General features: G+C 39.3%; 1 long non-coding RNA gene across 1 annotated transcript; it reads right to left on the minus strand.

Moving 5' to 3' along the window:
* Positions 1-6,411: 6,411 nt before the first annotated feature.
* Positions 6,412-21,663, minus strand: LOC136794414 (uncharacterized). The gene is made up of 3 exons (XR_010841188.1): positions 21,589-21,663; positions 17,252-17,327; positions 6,412-6,456 (listed from the first exon to the last, which is right to left on the minus strand). It is a non-coding gene; the product is annotated as an uncharacterized lncRNA (long non-coding RNA).
* Between the last annotated feature and the right edge of the window lie 435 nt (positions 21,664-22,098).

Here is a 22,098-nt window from a genome sequence, read left to right on the forward strand (position 1 = left end):
GACTTCGGTTTTTAATATGTAGACTTTGAAATACTTATTAGATTTTGAAGTGAAGATGTAGTGGGGGCAGCTGAACATACAAGTCTGGAATTTGAGAGGTCTAGGCATGGAGATAAAAGTATGAAAATTGTCAGCATACAAGTGATATTTAAAGCCTTAAGAGTCAATGAGGTTGTCAAGGAAGTGAGTACAGATGCTGAAAAGAAAAGGACAAAGAACTCTAAGGGACACTCTAATATTACGTGCTCAGGGAAAGCAGGAACACCCAGCAAGGGAGACTGAGAAGAGGTAGTCCATGAGACAGAGGGAAATCATGAGGGTGTAATGTCTTGAAAAACAGGTGGAAAATGGGCATTAAGGAGAAGTAAATCATTCATGAGTCAAAGCTGCTCTTAGGTCACGTTAAGAACTGAGAACTCGTGGGAGGGAGACACAGAGGGAGGGGATATGGGGATATATGTATACATATAACTGATTCACTTTGTTATTCAGCAGCAACTAACACAACAATGTAAAGCAATTATACTCCATGAAAGATGTTTTCAAAAAAAACTGAGAACTCTCTATTGCCCTTTGCAGTGTGAAGTTATTGATGACCTTGATGATACTAAATTCAAAAGACAGGAGAAAAACCTTAACAGTTAAAACACTGTATAATTGGATTTGGTAAGTGTGGTAGGCAGAATAATGATTCCCACCCCACCCTTCCCCCAGAGTTCTCCTGTCCTAATCCCTGGAATCTGTGAATATGTTCTGTAACATGGCAAATGGGAATTAAAGTTGCAAACGGAATTAAGGTTACAAATCAGCTGACCTTAAAATAGGGAGGTAATCATGGACTATTCAATGGGTCCAGTGTAACCACAAGGGTCCTCAAAAGTGGGAAGAGAGGCAGAAGAGGAGATCAGAGTGATGCAACGGGCTCGACCCACCCTTGATAGCTTTGAAGACGGAGGAAGGGGGCCATGAGTCAAAAAATGCCAGTGGCTTCCAGCAGCTGGAAAAGGCAAAAGCAAATGGATTCCCTCTTAGAGCCCTTGAAAAAAAGAATACAGCCCTGCCAACACCTTGATTTTAGCCCAGTCAAGGCTCTTGTCAGACTTCTGACCTACAGAATGGTAAAATAATAAACTTGTGTTATGTTAAGCCACTAAGTTTGTGGTAATTTTTTTGTAGTAGCTCTAGAAAACTAATACAGTAAGAAAGCCGTTCACTGTACCATCCCCTTCTCTTAGTTTTCAGGCTTTAAGACCTCATGGCTGTCACAGTTAAACTATAAAGGTATTTGTGGTTTAGTGTGGCTGATGCTAATTTTTCACAATCAATCTAAAAACAAGTTACAAATTTCCAAGCAACTGATGCATAATGACGATAAAAAGCCCCATGTGAAGACAATTATTGTTAGGACTCTCAAAGTCCTAACTGAATTAGAAATGTTAATTCAAAGTAGAGATTTGAGAGACAGAGAGAGCAGTTAATAGTTTTCTCATGTTCTTGGGGCATCTGAAATCTTACAGAATTGTGTCTAACAACAAAAGAAGTTTGGACCAGCGATATACTTCATTGGAATAAAAGCAAAACACATCACAATGCGAGAAAGGGAAAATGAGCAAATAATGGCAGAAGTCTTGAAATAACCAAACTGTATAATGTGAAGGAGGAACAGAGAATCCTTGAAACAGAAGGCAATTCAGGCACAAGGCAAGCATAAAATTCTACGGAAGTACTTGCATGAGATTATAGTCTCCTTTGGATTTTCCCTGTATCAGAGAATCATATCATCATCCACCAGTGGCCCAAATCATCAACTCTGGCATCAGCTTTATCTTCTCCCTCTTCTCTTATAGTATCGGATCCATCATCAACTCCGGTCACCCTAACTCCCTGATCTCTCTCTATTCTCTCAGGTGTTCATCTGGATTGGACCACCTCCATCTCTTACCTAGTTTACGCCAAAGCTTCCTGACTTCTTTCCTGGCCCCTAGGCTTCCCCTTTCCAGGTCATTCTTCAGACTTCTTCTGAAGTGATCTTCTTAAAGCACAAATAGAACCACATATTCCCTAGTTAAATCCTCCAGGGGCTTCTGGAGCCTTTGTCATGAAGTTCAAACTCCTTAGCATAGATTATACAGTAGTTCTAATAATGTCCTCTTTTTTTTCTCCTTCCCCCAACCTGCTACCCTTTTCCTGAATTATAACAAATTCCATATCGTTGCTGGGATCCACCACAACTTTTCTAGCCACCGACCCTTGCATAGGCAGTTTTCTCTGCTTGGACTGCACTTCTACACCCTTTAACTTCCCCTAATGGCCTTCACCTGGCTAATCTTATGCATGCTTCAGATCTCAGTGAACAATAGCAGTTTTTCCAGACAGCCTTCCTAGATCTTAGAAATCAAGCTGAATGACACTCCAATGGGCTCCCCAAACATCCTATAACCATAAATCATGTTGTAATTGCATTTTTCTTTTCCTGTCTCTACACTAAAATGTTAACTCCTTGAAAGAAAGGACTTTATTCTAATCAAAGTTAACTATTGCACCAAGTAAAATGCCTGACATATAGTTGGTTTTTGATAAATGTTTTTCAAATGAGAGGTAAAAAATATATAACATATATTTGGAAAGAAAAAAGTACAGAATTCACTCTAATTGTTTCCATCTGACTAAATGCTGATATTGTTTGCTAGAATGAGGTAACCAAAATTTAACCTGACAAGCCAGCACTGTTAGAAATTTTGTAGTTATTTATCCTCAGCCAAATGTCAAATAAGTGTACAGCACTTAACGCTACCTTTTTCAAATGGGCCTCAGCAATATTAACCAATAATCATAAGATTTCCTGCTGTTTCCTCAGTAAACAGTGCTAAATGCTAGTCAGATCACTAAGAGGACTTCACAGTTTCTTCTCTCTTCCCTGTTCTGCTGAGGATTTAATTCACCAGATGCTCTGCCCTCACCAGCCAGGCTTTCTACGATAAATTTCCTCTCTCCGGTCCTACCATTCCCCTAGGCTTAATTGAACTCATGATCAGACACAAGATGTTGACTATATATCTAACAGGTTTGGCTTCTAAATATTTCTGTAGTCACAGGTAATATGTCTTGTCTTTTACCATCTTGACTGTATTAACCAATAGGAATAGCTTGATCTGGCTTCTAGTTAAATGTTCTTTGTAAAGTCACAAAACTAGTTTTTTTCATCTCTAGTTATACATTTTCATGACATTGGGATATTTGGAAGTTTAATAATTTGACTGTAGAAAACATTTGCAGATGAACAGGATACTGAAATAATGTGGCTATTCCCTGAATGCAATCTTTCCCTCCCATTACCAGTACAGGTACAGCAAAGCAGTGGAAATTTTGCAGTTCTGCAGTATAAACATTCTTAGATATTAGACAACATTGTGAAGGACGAAGGTGGTGATCAATCTCAGTAAGTACTGTTTAGAATGGTTCCGAAAAACAGAATGTGCCCTCTGTATGACTACATTTTAGCACCAAGAAACTGAGTGCTTATTGCTACTGGAAGTTAATAATTATTCTCCAATCATATATTGCACATTGTGTGTTCTCATTCTTTTTTATGTGGTTTTTAATAATAGACACAGGGGAAGTTTACAGTTCCTGCTGTCTGGAACAAAACTACATCATATTCAGTAGTTTGCAACCTAATAACAAAATATTAAGCAGAACAAAATCAAGTTTATAAAAGAAATCTACCAATATTTTAAACAAGCAGTCATGTAATAAAGGACTCATTGAATTATAGTTTCGCTGTTCTTTGTAAGGAACTAGTCAACTTTTCTGCAAAATAGGTGAGACTGAATTTCTCTGTGACTCAACACACATTTTAATCATCCTTGTATCATAGCTGACAGCTCTTTTCTGAAAAATTTGGTTCTGAGCAAGTTAATCAAAATTCCACTTCCAGAATCATGATATTTGGTATTGTTTCATTAAGTTTTCTCTTTAGTAAGGCAGAAATTTTCACATGTATGCAACTCTTGAAAATTATCCTGTGAGTTCTCTTTTCTTCCACTAAGTCATATTAAAGCTTTGCTAAGCAGAGTCACTGCTGGAACAAATCATTAATTGAAAGGTAAAACCTTAGGATGCCTACCTCTGACTCCAAGATATTTGATATTGCTTTGATTCTAAATAATTAACACAGAAAAAAAAAGCACAGTAATAACTATCATCACTTGACAGCTACCGTGTCATGTCTATTTTTCCATGGAGATAGTTATTTTATTCTCTCGCCTAATAATCATCATTTTAAAATCTAACCTGAGCATCTATGTCTTTGGATCAATCAGTTTTATGCATTTATATTTATTGTAATTACTGTTACGTTTAGATTTATTCCTGACAGACTATTTTACACCCCTATTTAGTATATTTTCTTTTTTCCACCCTCTCCTTTCCTATATTCCATTGGATGAATGAACTATCCTTTTGCTGGTTTATTTCTATACTTGCGGTGGTTACCACTAATTTTTTTGATAGCACATATATGTTTATTTTCTCATATCACTTTTAAGCCTATCCATAGCTAAATTTTTCCCTTTTAAAATGTCAAGAGCTAGCTCACAGGGCAGATTTGTATGAATTAGACAAAGGCAACTCTCCCTGAGGAAAAAAAATCATTTTAAGTTAGCCTGGAGATTTTTCTGGAGCCCTGGCAGGCGAGCAGCCCTACCTCCCTATATGCACACGTGTACTTCTCTTGGCAGCTCAAGTGACCCATTCAACTCAGATCTCACCTCCATCCCACCTATTAGCTAGTAAGACAATGACGTGAGGGCCCGAACTCTGGACCTAATTATCTCTCTGAGATGTCTCTGTAAAGTAAATGATGCCTCTTTGGTGTGACGCCATTAAAGCAGCACAGACCTGAAGCTCCCTATGCTGTAGGGTTGCCTGAACAAGGCAAAAGCTTCAGCATACACTTACCACCTCTGGCCTCTCCACAACAGTGCAGTCAGCATATAAAATGCTTTAGGTCTGGATTGCTTGGCATATATTTTAGCTTGTTTTCATCCTTCATTGTTTAAACAGTGAACCTTAGCAAGTTAGTTACTCAGGCTAACTTCCCTTCTCTCAAAGTATCTTAGATTTATTTCTCTTCTTGTTTGAGTACTTTGTCCTAGAGCAGGAGTTAGCAAACTTTTCTGTAAAGGACCAGATAGCAAATATCTTAAAAGTTTGTAGACCATACATTCTGTTGTAACTACTCAGCTCTGCCATCATGGCAGGAAAGAAGCCATAGATTATACACAAGCGAATGAGTGGTACTGGGTTCGAATAAAACGTATTTACAAAAACATGTGATGGACCAGTTTTGACCCATAGCCCACAGTTTTCTGACTCTTGTCCTAGAGTTATTTTCAGAAAGCCTCATTCTGCGGTACATATTCTGAAGCACTGTGTATGTCATGATTCTTTATGTGCACTTAAATAATCCAGCTGGGAAAAATGCTAGATTCAAATGTCTTTTTATTCAACACTCTAAAAATAGTATTCCATTATCCACCATTGCTATTGCACAATGTGATAACAATGAAATCCTTGTTAGATGGAGAGGATCTGCTTTTAATCTCTGGAAGCTATTAGAATTTTTCTCTTAGACTTAGTTTTTCTTACATTTCACCATCATATGCATGGGTATAAGTTATCATTTTTCTAGTCTGTTTCCCACTGCATAAAATCTGTCAATTCATTGCATAAATATCTTTCCTTCGTTTAAGGAAAACTTACTCATTGCTTTTAAATTATTTCCTTCTATTCACTGTCTTGCCATCTGAAACACCTCTTAACAAATATCGATGCTACTTCTATTTTCCTTAATTCTTAATTTTTTGTCATGTGGTCCTTCTCTTTATCCCTTTCTGATGCCTTTGCAGTAAGGTCCTGGACCTCATCTTCCAGCTCTCTCACTTTTCTTCCATTGTATCATTTAGCTTCTCAATCCCTCTATTGAGTCCTTGATTTAAGCTATCATATTTTTCATACTAAGCCTTTCCAGTTGAATTGTATACATGACTGTTTTCTCCTTCATATGTCCAATTTCCTATCTGCATTTTAGGGGAATTACTCTACCTATGTGTAACATAAAATCTGATTAAGCAGGGCTTCAACAAAATTAAGCTGTTTACTTTTCACAAATAGAAAGAGGTTTGGAAGTAAATGGTTACTAGAAGTTCAAAGTGTTAGGGTCAAGATCTCTTCTTCCCACTGTCTTTCCCTCATGGTGGCTAGATGGTGAATGCCTCCAGACATGCTGGAAGAAGGGAGGGCAAGGAGAAGGAAGAAGAAGCAATACCTTTATCAGGTGAAGACTTTCCCAGAATTCCTCAGCGGACTTCTTCTATCTGCTTAGCTATCACTGTGTTGCATATCCAACTCAAGCTGCAAGGCCATCTTGATGTTAGGTTTTTGGCTTCCCAGACTCTAATAGTAGAGGAAGGTAAGACAAAAGCTGGTCAGAAAGGATACTGAGCGAGCCTACAATGTACAGTATCTGCCACAATCCTTATTTCTCTGAGATTTTGTTTGCTTATTTTAAATTCTTTGTTTGGTCCGTGTATCTGTTCATCTGGTGTAGTTTTTAAATATGTGGAGGGTTTGGTTTGGGGTTTTTTTTTTTTTTTTTTGCGGTATGCGGGCCTCCCACTGCTGTGGCCTCTCGCGTTGCGGAGCACAGGCTCCGGATGCGCAGGCTCAGCGGCCATGGCTCACGGGCCCAGCCGCTCCGCGGCATGTGGGATCTTCCCGGACTGGGGCATGAACCCGTGTCCCCTGCATCGGCAGGCGGACTCTCAAACACTGCGCCACCAGGGAAGCCCTAAATTTGTGGTATTTTTTAATGATGTTTTCAAACTTAAAATGTCTTAGAAAGACAACCCTTAGAAGAAAGAGGTGTTAGAGACCTCATCTAGCAATGGATGCCTCAGAGGAGAGGTGTGAGTCCAGGGCGTTTATTTAATGGGAAGGAGGAAGATACCCTCACGGTGTTGTTCTGGACTGTACTTCTCTGTCCTGGCACTGTTCCTTTGCATTTTGCAGTCTCCCACAGTTAAAGGGATCTGCAACTACTGTTCATCTCTCTCTACCCCAGCTAGGCATGGTGTTACCCAACTACCTATTGCTAATGCTGGCCTGACAGCTGGTAAGCAAGCTAAAGACAGGTCACATAGTGACAATTCTCTGGAATTGTTGAAGACCAGCAACCTTGCAACCAGAGAGAGGGCTAGAGAGAGGGCGGATAGGATAGGGCAAATTAAAAATCCACAAAGCTCACTGTTCTTACCAAGTTTCATTATTCAAGTTTCAAGAATAAATGTCCTTCAAATTGTGGCAAGCCTTTAGTTAATTTTCAGAGTTCTGAAACAGTTGACTTTGATCATTCTTTTCCATTGTTCTTGTCGCTTTTTATAAGGAACGGGGTTTGGGAGATTCTTATTCCATATTTCTGGAAGTGCTTCTCACCCAGTACATCATTTTCAGAATTTCCTTATATAAAAATACATGTAGGGCTTCCCTGGTGGCGTAGTGGTTGAGAGTCCGCCTGCCGATGCAGGGGACGCGGGTTCGTGCCCCGGTCCGGGAGGATGCCACATGCCGCGAAGCGGCTGGGCCCGTGAGCCATGGCCGCTGAGCCTGCCCGTCCGGAGCCTGTGCTCCGCAATGGGAGAGGCCACAACAGTGAGAGGCCCGCGTACCACAAAAAAATATATATATATACATGTAGATGTTACAGGTGTAGAAATAATATATGATAAACCTGTTTTTCTTCATGTCAAATATTATTAGCTTCATGAATTGAAAATAGTAAGACAAAATATAGTAACACCTATATTCAGCAGTAGGCATAAAAGGAAAGCAAACAAGAAAAACTACATGAATAAATACATCAATCTAGAGTACAACTGCCATCTTTTGATTTTTGTTTTCTTAAAACCTTTCACTTTGGTTTTACGGGTGTAAAAAATTAATAATAAGAAACCTCAATTAAACAGAGTCAGGAGACTAGAAGTGTAGCTCTCATGCCCTACAGTGATAGCAGAGCCCAAGAGGAAGAAGAAAGGACTCCTTCCTGGCAAGGACTCAGCCACAGAGAAGCCATAGATGCTGTTTTCTATAGCCCTCCCAACTTCCCTTTCCTCTCTATAAAAGAGCTCTCCTTCCCTTGCCCTGCAGAGAATTGCACGTGGCTCACCATGGTCACAGACCCCAAATGCAATTCTCTGCTGATACCAAGTAAAACCATTTTTGCTAGAGAAATAAATGGCAGTCTATTTGGTTTAGGTCAACACTAGTATACAAGTGATTTTAGAATTATTCAGATTTCATTCAAGATGATTACAGCTTTGAGGCAAAAACAAATTTCATATTAGATTCTGAATACTTAATATGATAAATATAAAATGTATTTTCTAAAAACTCTACTTTCATCCTAAAAAGTATGGAGTTTTTCAAAATATTAGTATTACTCTGAAACCCAAAAAAGCAGGTACTTTTATCAGTATTTCTTATACTTTTCTGAGTCAGAGTTTTATTAAATTGGTAAAACATTTTATACACTTAAAAGTGAAGCAGTCTAAAATACAGAAAAATCACATAAATTTGCATTTTGAATTCATGAAACAGAAAAACTAAGAACAAAGCAAGAACTAACAGGCAATTATATTTTTAAAAAATAAGATTGACCACTAAGTTAATCAGAAAGAGAAATCTCATTACAGGGAAAGAGGAAAGGCATCAACTTTAACTAGAAAGAACAGAATAAGTTAAATTATTGAATTCAGGTAACTATACTGGCCAGCCATAATTTGGAGTGGGAGAGAAACACTGTGGGGAGAAAACCTGTAGAATGTGAAATGGTTTCTATTCTTGTCTTCTTTTAACACTGAGAGTGAGAATAAAAAGGAACACAGAGGGAATCTGACCAAGTACAGCTAAGACTGCGTCGTACAGACTCCATTTCTAGTTGCTTAACAATAGGAAATCCGCAACCTTACAGCATTATAATGAGAAAATCCACAAGAAAATGTAGTTAGCACTAAATAGGTGCTAAGTATTATTATACGGTCTAGTGAGCTCTCCCTTAGTGAAAAATCTGGCGAGGCAGTGGAGAGATTTGTGCCCCAGGCACAGAATGACAAAACAAAAGAATGAGATTCATCTGTAAGGTGATCATGTATCCTGGTTTACTAGAAAGGGTTTAAAACTGTCTTGACTTAATTATTAATAGTTCCTCTTTTCACTTTCAAATATGTCCCAGTTTGGACAATAAATCATACGGGCCATATATGCAGTCACTCTACTTACTTGCGACAACTTGAGCCTGTCACCTAGAGAGGGAGCTTTTTGACCCCCTGGCTTCTCTCCCTGACTGCCCTCAGAATCAGTGTGGCTGATAAGTCATATCAATTCCCATCCTCAAGGTCACAACTGGTCTGATCAAGTTTGCTTGGAAGGAATTCCCAGATGCTCAGGAAGCCCAGCCTTGCTTTGAACAGGGGTTCAGAACAATTGGGAAGCTCACAGCTGGACTTTGCTCTCTCTCCCCAGACTTTCCCATCACCCTGAGGAAAGGGAATGGGAGGGAGGGGAGCTGACTGGAAGTCAATCAACGAATTCTCTACAAACACAATGCTTCACGTTTTTAACCTTCTGGAAGGTATTATAAATGTGGACACATTTTGTTCTAAACAGAATACTTTTTTTTTAACATCTTTATTGGAGTATAATTGCTTTACAATGGTGTGTTAGTTTCTGCTTTATAACAAAGTGAATCAGCTATACAAATGCATATATCCCCATATCTCCTCCCTCTTACGTCTCCCTCCCTCCCACCTTCCCTATCCCACCCCTCTAGGTGGTCACAAAGCACCAAGCTGATCTCCCTGTGCTATGCAGCTGCTTCCCACGAGCTACCTATCTTACGTTTGGTAGTGTGTGTATGTCCATGCCACTCTCTCACTTCATCCCAGCTTACCCTTCCCCCTCCCCGTGTCCTCAAGTCCATTCTCTAGTAGGTCTGCGTCTTTATTCCCATCCTGCCCCTAGGTTCTTCATGACCTTTTTTTTTTTTCTTTAGATTCCATATATATGTGCTAGCATACTGTTCTCAGGTTTCAGTATACATGTGGATTAAATGCTAACTAAACGATTTCTTCTTTCTGTCTACTTAGTTCTCCCAGGAACCCATAAAATCCTTTCTTTCTCTCCTTGACCTACTGTTAAAAACCTGTCCACACACTCTCTCATAAGAACTTAGATATAAGTATTTTTCAATAAATCACTTGAAGTCGTACATAGTTATTACCCCCCAAATTGTTTTACTATCTCACCCCCATTGGCCCTGCTAGAGGCTTCTGTCAAAGTTACTTTGATCTACTTTATCTTCCTCCTTCCTCAGTGCTTGTTAAAGGGCAGCAAACAACACATGGCTCCTCCCAGTACAGAATAACTCTGCCACACACCCAGTAACGAGGACCATCAATTGATGGGTCAACAAAATAGAGCCTTGTCTTTGAAATGTAACAAGCACCTAGAAAGATGGAAACCTGGAGGACTCAGGAACCCTATGAGCACAAACACGTTTCCTTAGAAAACATACCACAATATTATCAGTTTTAACTACAAAATAATAAATATTATATATAATAATAATAATTGTCCAAATTTACAGTCATTCTACTTACAACATGTGATAACTTGAGCGAGACATGTAGCTATAGTTTTATAGATAAGTCATTGCAGTTCCTCAGCCGTGTAACTGCACACCAGTAGGTGTGAATTTTTGAGTAGAAGGAATGTCACTCTAACTCCTCCTTCAAAAGAAAGATGTCAGGGCTTCCCTGGTGGCACAGTGGTTGCGAGTCCGCCTGCCGATGCAGGGGACGTGGGTTTGTGCCCCAGTCTGGGAAGATCCCACATGCCGCAGAGCGGCTGGGCCCGTGAGCCATGGCCACTGAGCCTGCGCATCCGGAGCCTGTGCTCCGCAAAAAAAAATAAAAAATAAAAAATTTGATCAACCAAAAGATCTGAGACCAACTGGTTTTTAAACCACTGAATGCATTCTAACCAATATGGAAGAGAAGCTACCAAAGAAATTCAAAGCTCCCTAGAAGAGAAAAGGGAGGGAATAAATAAAGAAAAAAATTTAATGAATGAATGAACAAAGAAATGTTCATTCTAATTTTAGTGAAAGGGAAAGAAGTTTTTTTCTTAATTTTTAGCACACTAGTATTATGAAGATCAATATTTTTGTCATTATTTACAAAATGTAAAATCTGTCATCCTCAAGTTCTTTGGATTAGATTATCTTCTTTCCAAAATGGTTTTAAAAGAGCAAATAAATGAACACAGTGAATTAACACAATCTATTCTGGGCCTGGGATTCTGTCTGTTTTTCATAAAACACAATTTAATTTTCACAAGGTGATTATGCACAGCTCTTAGTAACACTGGATGCAGTGCCTGCCCAGCTGGGTGCATCTCCTACAGGAGTAAAACCTAAGCATCAGAAGTTAAGATTTTAATAAATATCTGGCCCAATCTACTATTAAAGCCAAAAAACAAAAAAAAAAGATAACACAAATTTTGGAAAAGTCTAGGAGGCTTAAATTATCTAATCAATCAAGATTTTTTCCTACATATCTCTTTTATTTTTTAAAAAAATAAATTTATCTATTTATTTTTGGCTGTGTTGGGTCTTCGTTGCTGCGCATGGGCTTTCTCTAGTTGAGACAAGCGGGGGCTACTCTTCGCTGCGGTGCGCAGGCTTCCTATTGCAGTGGCTTCTCTTGTTGCGGAGCACGAGCTCTAGGTGCGCGGGCATCAGTAGCTGTTGCGCACGGGCTTAGTTGCTCCGGGACAAGTGGGATCTTCCCAGACAAGGGCTCAAACCCGTGTCCCTTGCATTGGCAGGCGGATTCTTAACCACTGCGCCACCAGGGAAGCCCCTTACATATCTCTTTCATTTTGAAGTGTTTCTTTTCTAGAATTCCTTAGAGAAAGATAGGTCAAAACCTAAATTCAGAATAGAATTTTCTCCACTGAAAGGCAAAGCTAAAAAGGGGTTTTAAATGGGAATTCTCTGGCTGTCCAGTGGTTAGGACTGTGTGCTTCCAATGCTGCGGGCTCAGGTTCAATCCCTGGTCAGGGGACTAAGATCCTGCAAACCGCGCATGCGGCAAGGCCAAGAAAATAAAATAATTAATTAATTTAATTTAATTTAAATTAGATTGTGGTAGTGGTTGCAAAACTTTTTAAAAAACGGGGTGGGGGGCGTGATTTTAAACTAAGGGAAGGTATTTGACCTCATTTCAACGAATGTCTATAGTACACTTATCATGCCTAAGACTCCAGGCAAGCCATCATGAAAGGTAAATATAAGTACAATATATGCACCTATCTTCTAGAAACCCTTGTCTGAGAGGAACAGAGTCATGTATAAAAACTCCACTGCATACATAAAATATTGACAAAATATTATGATATAATAAAGAAAGAAATAAAAGATTGTTGGAAGTGGTAGTAGTCAAAGTGAAGTTTAAAGGATAAGCCAGATTTCATCAATTAAATGTGCCCCTGACAATTCTATTAAAACACAGGTCTGGCACACACGGGTCACCAAAAATAAGACTAAGACATGTTGGTGTTTTCCAGCATACGATTCTATAGGCAGGAATTTTTTCCTAACACCTAGGCCAATACTATCCACAGATATGAACTTAAGAAGTTACTTAGATAATAATCATTTTATTCATTTTGATCAAATAACCCCACTTCCTATTTTATACTTTCAATCGGTAGGTAAGAGCAAATGGAAAGTATTTTAAAGTGTGAGTCCTAAGTTTGAAGTAATCTGGTACAATGTTTAAACAAATAGGATTTGGACTTAGAATGGAGTTCAATTCCTTCCTATAACACCAGCTATTTGATCTTGGAAAGGTGACTTAGTACATTTTATGTCCCAGTTTCCCCGCCTACTAAAAATGTAAGATGATATCTGCTTCATAGCCTTGTTGTAAATATAAAAGTAATAATACATCCAATATTCTCATCCCTACTTTACAATTAAGGAATTGTTACATTTCTCCAAACACGTTTTATTACAATTTTTACCGAGTTACCTGTTTGTGTTCATATACTGATTGTATCTGCTATTTACTTTCCAGTTTATTGTTTCCAATTGCCATGGACAAAGGCCAAATATATGAGAAATATATTTTGGTCAACTCAATGCCCAAATATGTATTTCTTGGAAATCACAACACAGTACCTTATCCATTAACTCTGAGAATAAGTAATGTGGGAATTGAAGAGTTATATATGTGGGTATAAGTTAACTTCAGAAAGGTTTAATGGAGAAGAAACTGTGCTGCAGAAAAAGAATTTGGTTTTGATTAGGGCAGAAATGGAAGTCAGGATGGAGAAGAGGTGGACCCATGAACAGCACTTCAATCTTGCCTCCCAAAGTACCAGCAGGACTTTTCCAAGTTCCAGAGAAACTTACAGCAAGGTCTTTTATCCTCTTCCAGTCTATCTCTGGGCTATGCCTTAGCAGAAAGGAAAAAGTTACACAGAGGGTTCAGGAATCTAGTCCCATTTTAACTACTTATCATTTGTATGACCTTGAACAAAATCCCCTGTGCCTCAGTGTTCTCCTCTGTGATACTGGGATAGCAAGGCCAAGGCTGCCTATCATACAGGATCAAATGGGTCAATGGACATAAAACCCCTTGGAAGTGTGGGAAGAGCAACACACATGTCAGTTATTGTTGCCATCCCCACTGTCTCTCTTGTTATTTGCAAAAGCAGAGGGAACTGAAGCCTAGATATCTTCTATTATCTTCGAAGCCATAGAGCTATGTGTACAAGATAAGCTTTCTTTTCCTGACGACATAGATTTGGGCTTGCATAGTGGACACAGAGCACCAGCTTACCAGCTGTGGTTATGCAGTTCACTTATACAGTCAGATAGCCTTTAGGGGCAATTTGAAAAACTTCCTGGATGAACACATATCTCTTCACTGATTGGCTGTACCACCTGTTTCCATGGCAATTCTGGAGCCATTCCACACTCACCCACCTTCCATTCTCATTCACTATAACACCCCTTTAACAGCAAGGGACAGAAAGTTTAATAAAGTAGAAGCATTTTAATAAATGGAGGTATAATTTAAATGGAAACTTTTGGCATTTTTTGAGTCTCCAGAGTTTTCTATATGTTGCAGTAAACTCATAGGTCTTTCCTCTAAGGGTAATGGAGGAAAGCAGACACTTTTGATAAAATTCTTTATGAGAATATTGAGAAAACATTACCCCATACATCCTCTGCCATATTTTATGCATAGAGATCACTAGCCAACATTCAGTTCACCTTGTTCTCCCAGAAGAGAAATGGATGTTCTGAGTTCTCATTTGCCACACACATCTTCATGTCCATTTCACACTCTTCCTTCTACACATCTTAGTGTCAACCAAGATGTGTCTTGAAGGGAGGGGAGTCTAGAAGTCGGGCAAGGATCACAGCCTCACCAAGACTGGTATGTCAGGGTTCTGGGCAAGCTCATAGCAATCCTATGAGGTAGTAGTATTTTTCCCATTTTTCCACTTGACATTACTGAGGCTCAGAATATTTGGTTAACTGACAGTGTTGTACGGTATGAGCCAGGATCCAAACTCACACAAGTGTGTCTTGACCACACAGACTTGACCACATCCTTGGTGGCTGTACTCTCAGTACTGTGTGATCAACACAATTTTGAAGGCTGCTAAATGACTCTAGTTCTTAGTTTGGGTTCTCCCAGAAATCAGAACCTGAGACAAAGGTTTGGGGGCAGGTAGTTTATTTAGGAACTGACCCCAGGAAGCAGGAGCAGATGGGGAGAAAGTAAGACAGGTGAGAGGAAAAACCACTCTAAGTTGTTTTTCGAGGTCACAGATGGATTCCTCCAGGAAGGAGTCTCGATTCTACCGGGGCCTCTGAGAAGCATATGGAATGCCTTCTAGAATTATCCAGCTGACAATGGGAGGCTGGAGCGTTTATGCACTACTCTCCCTCCCCCACCCTCATTGGCTGAGAGTTGCCCCTGGGCAGCTAGCTCTCCCACAATTCCTGGCTGCTCGTGTGCACAACCTAAGAAGCTCCTAGAGTGTCGGAGAGGGCCCTGGGGTAAAGCACAGAAAGACCCATAACTGGCCTCCAGGTGAAGGTTGGCCGTGTTGAGTTGAGACTGAATTTCTGGAGATCTGCCACCACAGCTGCTGCTAAAATCAGAGCTGCACCTAGAGACTGTGGGGCAGACACCAGGCGTGTCAGCTGCACCCAAATTCTAGGATATTTTACAACGTGCTGAAATAACTATTGGTTTAGCCTTGTGACTCGCACACTCACATCTGACATGAACATGACCTGAATTATAGTTATAGAGCAGCACTGCCACAGTACACACAGCTGATTCAGCAGCAATTTCTCTGCAGCGGTGATCATGTTTCAAGTGTGGGCTCTGTGTTCCAGGATCCACTCCTAGTTTCATCACTAGAAAGTCTGCATGCACAAGTCACTTAAACTCAATGTGTTTCAGTTTTCTCACCCATAAAATGGACATAACAAAATCCACCTCATAGTTTGATGTAACGTTACATGAACTAATACATGTAAAGCACTTTGAAGAGTGCCTGGATAAAGCAGGTGCTCAAAGGGGTGGATAGAATTTTATGAATAATTTGCAATTACCAACATTTCCATCTCCTCTTATAGCAGGAGGTTAGTGCATTAAAAGCACTCTATGTCTTCTCACTCATGATTATAATATGCTAACCAAAAGCTTAAAACAAAATAACTACAAGTCCAAACACCATGGTGACAGGAAATTTCACGACTCCAAACCCAACATTTTCTTAGCACTTTGTCTCAGACTAATGAAAAGTGTTTGGTGGCATTCCTTTCGCACACAAACTAGAGCTAAAAGGAAAGATTTCAAAGGCTCATATTTCCACATGGTAAAAATCCTTTACTCTGGTGGAATAACAGCTGGTTAAAGAGGGGAAAAAAACAGCCCGTACAGGAGCTGAGTAGCTTCTGGTCTCCACGGTAGCAGTGTATCATACTCTGATCCTTTTAATCACCTAATTCCCTTACGATAAAGAAAGGAGCAAGGAGACAAAAGCGTCAAGACAAAAAAAAAAAAAGTCGCAATTTGTGGACTGGATGATGATAAGTCAGCAAACATGGCCAGGAGGTGACTCTAACCACCTACAGTTATGTGACATTTCCTTAGAATTATTTTTTCACTGAGGGTGATAGGTTACTATTGATCAGACAGAGGTTAGTTGAAATTACTCATTCCCCCCCACCTTGTATGCCACAGCACGTATGAAAGATGGTACCCTGGGGATGGGGGGGCAGTTTGCAGACAAGCCACAATTCATAGCAGGATGACTGGTCTCCACAGGAGTGAAATGCACGATACTTTTCTTTTTACTGTAAGCCTTCGTTTGATTTCTAGGAAAGATGCTGAACAACTTTTGAATGATCAGAACAGCATCTCAAAGCCAGACCCATGGAGCTCTGCCTCAGGACCCCTGGGGGCATTGTTACAGCACAGTTTCCCAGGGCCGATCATCAGAGATTCTAGCAGAGCGAGCCTGGCGTGGAGCCAAGGAAGCTGAATTGAACAAGCAGCCTCAGGGGGTCCTTATGCAGCCTACACTTGGAAACCACTCCTGTAGATCTTGGGAGTTACTCAAAAATCTAACTTTAGCTAACTTTCCTTCCCTCTGCTGTTTGTGTTGGCATTCAAAAGATCATTTATAAATGTAACAGATTCTACTTTTCTATAGATGACCTACAGAGATAATCCAGTTTTGAGACAAAAAAAAAACACCCCAACAACATAGGGAAGCATTCAAAACCACTGAAGTGCAAGAGAACAAAAATCTATTTTGGAAAAAATAGCCATAAATTCACAATGAAAAGCGTAAACTTTGGCTTCACTAATTTTATTTAATTCCCTATATCACCCCACCAATTACAGTAATGCCCATCTAATTAGCGTACAGAATATCTTTTCCTTTTTATGAGACAGAATTCTTATGTTAAAATACAGAAATCTAGTTCTGTAAATCACTAACTTATTTCAGACCTTCTGAAAAATTATACAAGTTACATTTAGATGCCCATGCAATTGTATTCATATATTCAGAAATTCAAACGTTTACCAAGTACCTTTTAAATGCAAGGCAGTCCTCAATGTGCTGGAGTTAAAGGGAGTCAAAAACCCCTGTCATCACGAGCTTACATTCTAGGAAAAAAGACAATAAAAGTTAAGTAAAATAGCTGCACGTCAGATGGTGAAAAGTGCTACCAAAAAATATAAAGCCAGGAATGAGATGGTTGCAGGTTTTAATAACTGGTATTGAAAAACCTTAAAAAAGAAGATGACAATTGAGTAAAAATCCGAACATGATGAGGGAGCAAGTCTTACAAAAACTGGGGGGAAATGTTCAAGGCAGAAGAAATAGCAAGGGCAAAAGCCCTAAGGCAGAGCATACTTGGCCTCTCAGGAACATCCCCAAGGCCAGTGTGGCTGGAAGGGAGTGAATAAGGGAAGAGTAGTAGAAGATGAGGTGAAACATAATATCATTCAAGCAGAAGGGGCATATATCATGACTTTTGATTTTTATTCCAAGTGAGATGGGAAGAAGCTACAGGAAGATTTTGTACAGAGAAATTACATGAGCTGACTTAGGTTTAAAAGGATCATTCTGGCATCTGATTTGAGGATAGACAGTAGGAGAGACAATGACAGAAAAAAGGAAACCAGGTTGAAGGTATTCCAAGGGTGAAATAATGCTGGATAAGACTAGAATGGCAGTTGTGGTGGTAAAAGAAATGGTTAAGATTCTGGAAAAATTTCAAGGCAGACCCAAAAGGATTTATGGAAGAATCTGCTGTGGGCTTAAGAAAGAGAAGGGTCATGGTTTCATCTGAGAAATTGAAAAAATGGAGCTGCCTTTTACTGGATGTGGAAGACAGGGAGAAGCAGGTGTTGGAACATGGTAATATTAAATCATCTGTTAGACATCCAGGTGGCAATGTCAAGTAGACAGTTGGATCAATGAATCTGAAGTTCAGAAGAGATACCTGGGATGGAGGTATAAATGTGTGAATCTCCAATCTGGATGATATACACTACGTAGTTAGTGTAAATAGAAAAGGGAAGTTCAATGTCAAAATACTGCTGCACTTCAACATCTAAAGATCAGAACTGAATAGGAACCACCAAAGGGACTGAGAAGGAGTGACCAGTGAGGTAGTAGGAGTGTCCTTGAAGCCAAGTGATGAACACATTTCAAAAAGGTAGGAATTATCAGCAATGTCAAATGCTTAGGGATCAGTAACATGAGGACTGAGAATTGACCATCAGTATTCACAACAGGGACATGAATGCTAATCTTCACTAGAGCAGTTAGATGTACTTGTGGGATTAAAATTCTGATTTTATTGAATTTGGGAGAGAATAGGAGAAGAGGAGTTGGAAAGAACTAATACAAAAAATTCATTTCAAGGTCTTACCTAATGTGAGGTCATGAAAAGTGACCTTTTCCTTTTCTTTCTTCCTTTCTTTTTTAGAATATGAGACTTGAAAGAATATTTGCAGTCTAAGAGAAGATTCAAGGAGAAAGGGTCAATTTGATTACAAAGGACAGGAGGGAAGAATTGTTGAGCAATGTCCTTGAATGGAGGAGAAGGGATGAGATCTAGCAGGTAAGTAAATGGAGGCATTGGAATTTTTTTCTTTGGTAACAAATTGTTCATCAATAACATTAGGAGAGAAAGCAGACATATACAGCTGTGTAGCAGTGGTTGCAGCAGCTTATGGGAGCCCTCACTGTTTGATTTTTTTCTCAATGAAACGGGAAATAAGCTCATCTGTAAGAAGGGGGATGGTGAACAGGTTTTGGAGGTGTGAGCAGACAGAGAAGGATGAGAACCTGGCTGTAGTCCTGGACCTGGGAAGGGAATGGACTTGGGAAATATGATATGACTGCCAGCAACGTAAGGAGTCATTTTGAAGAAAGTAAAGGGAGACTAGTCAGCCATTGTGGCCTAAATATCTAAAGAAAGTGTAAGTTTAAGTGTCCAATCAAAAAAAAAACAACAACAATCTGAACTAGCCATCATAAAAAGCTTTCCAATTCACTTAAGAAATTTCTCCTTTTAATCTTGACAGAAATCAGTTTGAGCATTTCTCACTCTTCCTCAGCAGTGCTGAGTCATGATTATTACCCCTGCCTGCTAGATGTGAATTTTGGAGGGTTTGTTGCTGAATCTATCAGTCTTTCACTTTATAAGACAGTGAGGAATATTTTTTAAATACCTCACTCAATCCAACCTCCATCCTTTATTCTATGGTATAAAAATCTCTATGGTGTGATTTAGACTAACATACTTTCTAAGTTTATTCCTACCAATACTATGCTAAATGCAAATCAAAGGAAATCACTCTCAAAGGATGATGTAAAATTTCCCAAAGCTGAATTAATTTTAGTTCAAAACCATATGGCATATTACATATAATTTACTAATGGCAAAAGAAATCAAACTCAGATTAACCAAGAAAGGATTTTATAGCTCAAAAAGTCAGGATATTTTATATGAATCACAGGAATTCCTATAGTCAGTCCTGCTTCTGAATTCTTAACAAATCATGAGTTTCCATTCATTGTTTCTAATTAACACTCTGCTTCACATCTTGCTGCGTTTCCCATTCATCCATTGGTTACAGGGCAGTAACTCAAGTAAGCTGTGAGAGAGGTATAATTGGCATTTAGAAAAAAAAAAATCGAGACTTATAGCCGCTTTTTGATTTCATAGACACCACCTGCCATCACCAGGAACAACTAGAACTTCCTTGTCTTATCCACAGTGATACCTCAGGTGCCTAATATCACTTTATTGAAACATAAAATTGGCAAGAGAGGGAATAATATCAATGTCCACCTTACAGGACTTCAATATATATTTTTTTCATTTTAAGATATCTTACAAGTTTATATTCAGGTGAATATGCTTGTTTGTGGCATATTTTGATCACATGTGTAATCATTTGATAATGGGTATTTATTGTCCGAGCCCTAATTATAGTGCATCCTTATGGAAAAGGGGAATTCACCTTGCCACTCTGTTAATATGATGCCGTTTCAGGGACTGCCTGTGCCTCTTTTGTTGATCCTTTAGTTGACTGGCTAATTGATTAAAAGACTGGCCTATGTCTATGGTGATGTGCTATAACAAGAAATAAGTATTTCCAAGCATATACTAGTTTCTTAATAAATCTTACTTCATATTTGCATTTTTTAAATCTCTTCAAGATCCATTCACCAATTAACATATCATCGAGTTTATATTTCTCCTCTATTGTGGGTACTCTGTGTCACTTTGACTTTAACTTTCCATCCATAAACCTTTTTTTCTGATGAAACATTCAAACAGAAAGTAGATTAGAGGCTGGATAGAGTATGCTCTAGAGTCAGATTATCCAAGCTTCAGTCCTGACTTCAGCACATGGTACCTGTGTGATCCCAGGAAATTGACTCAAAGTCTATGAGCCTTATTTGTTACATGGAATAATAATAATGCACACATCATAATGTCATGGTGTGGATTAAACACACTAATTCATGTAACATGCTTAGCACTGTATGCCTAACAAATAGGAAGAATTCAATAAGTTTTATATGTTTTTATATATTTATAAATGTACTTTATACATGCACATATTATATATAATACAATTATATATATGTGTGTATATATATTTTATATATATTATATATTTATAATATATAGATAGAAATTACTTTATCCAGACTGCATAGGTATATGGGAAGTATTTAGAATGGGTTGATTCCAATTTTTCCATTTACAAGTTGTTTAACCTCTTTGAGACTCAGTTTTTCAATTGTTAAAATGGGATCATTCTTACCTCAGGTAATTCATAAAGGCCTCCTACTATAGTCCCTCACACTTCATAGGTATTCATTAAAAGGTGGTACTAATTACTATCTATATTCGTTTGCTAGATCTGCCGTAACAAAATACCACAGACTGGATTGGTTTCTTCTGAGGTCTCTGTCCTTGGCTTGCCGATGGCCCTCTTCTCACTATGTCTTCACATGGTCTTTCTTCTGTGCACACACCATCCTGGTGACTCTCTGTGTGTCCTAATCTCTTTTTATAAGGACACCAGTGAGATTGGATTAGGGTCCACCGTAATGGCCTCATTTTAACTTAATTACTTCTTTTAAGGCTCTATCTCCAAATACACTCTCATTCATACACATATGTGTATGTGTGTGTGTATTTGAATCTCTTTGCTGTACACCTGAAACTAACACAATACTGTAAATAAACTATATCTTAATAAAAATACTGTGAATTGAGAAAAATTTTTAACAGATATAAGAGGAAAAAAATTTTATCAGAATTGATAACATTAATTTGCCAAAACCAACTTTGGCACACACCATAGCTTGCCTACTCAACAGTCATTTGCTCACCTTTGTGCCAATAAAACAAAATTGTGTCCATCCTCTTCAAGAAACCATGGCGGAGGCGGCTTAAAGATGGCGGAAGAGTAAGACGCGGCGATCTCCTTCCTCCTCACAGAGACATCAGAAATACATCTACACGTGGAACTTCTCCTATAGAACACCCACCGAACGCTGGCAGAAGACCTCAGACCTCCCAAAAGGCAAGAAACTCCCCACGTACCTGGGTAGGGCAAAAGAAAAAAGAATAAACAGAGGCAAAGAATAGGGACGGGACCTACACCAGTTGGGGGGAGCCGTGAAGGAGGAAAGACTCCCACACACTAGAAGCCCCTTCTCGGGCGGAGACTGCGGGTGGCGGAGGCGGAAGCTCCGGAGCCGCGGAGGACAGCGCAGCCACAGGGTGCGGAGGGCAAAGCAGAGAGATTCCCGCAGAGGACCGGTGCCGACCGGCACTCACCAGCCCGAGAGGCTTGTCTGCTCCCCCGCCGGAGGTGGCGGGGGCCGGGAGCTGAGGCT

The sequence above is a fragment of the Kogia breviceps genome, chromosome 6, assembly GCF_026419965.1.
Source record: "Kogia breviceps isolate mKogBre1 chromosome 6, mKogBre1 haplotype 1, whole genome shotgun sequence".
In the NCBI taxonomy this organism is placed as follows: Eukaryota; Metazoa; Chordata; class Mammalia; order Artiodactyla; family Physeteridae; genus Kogia; species Kogia breviceps.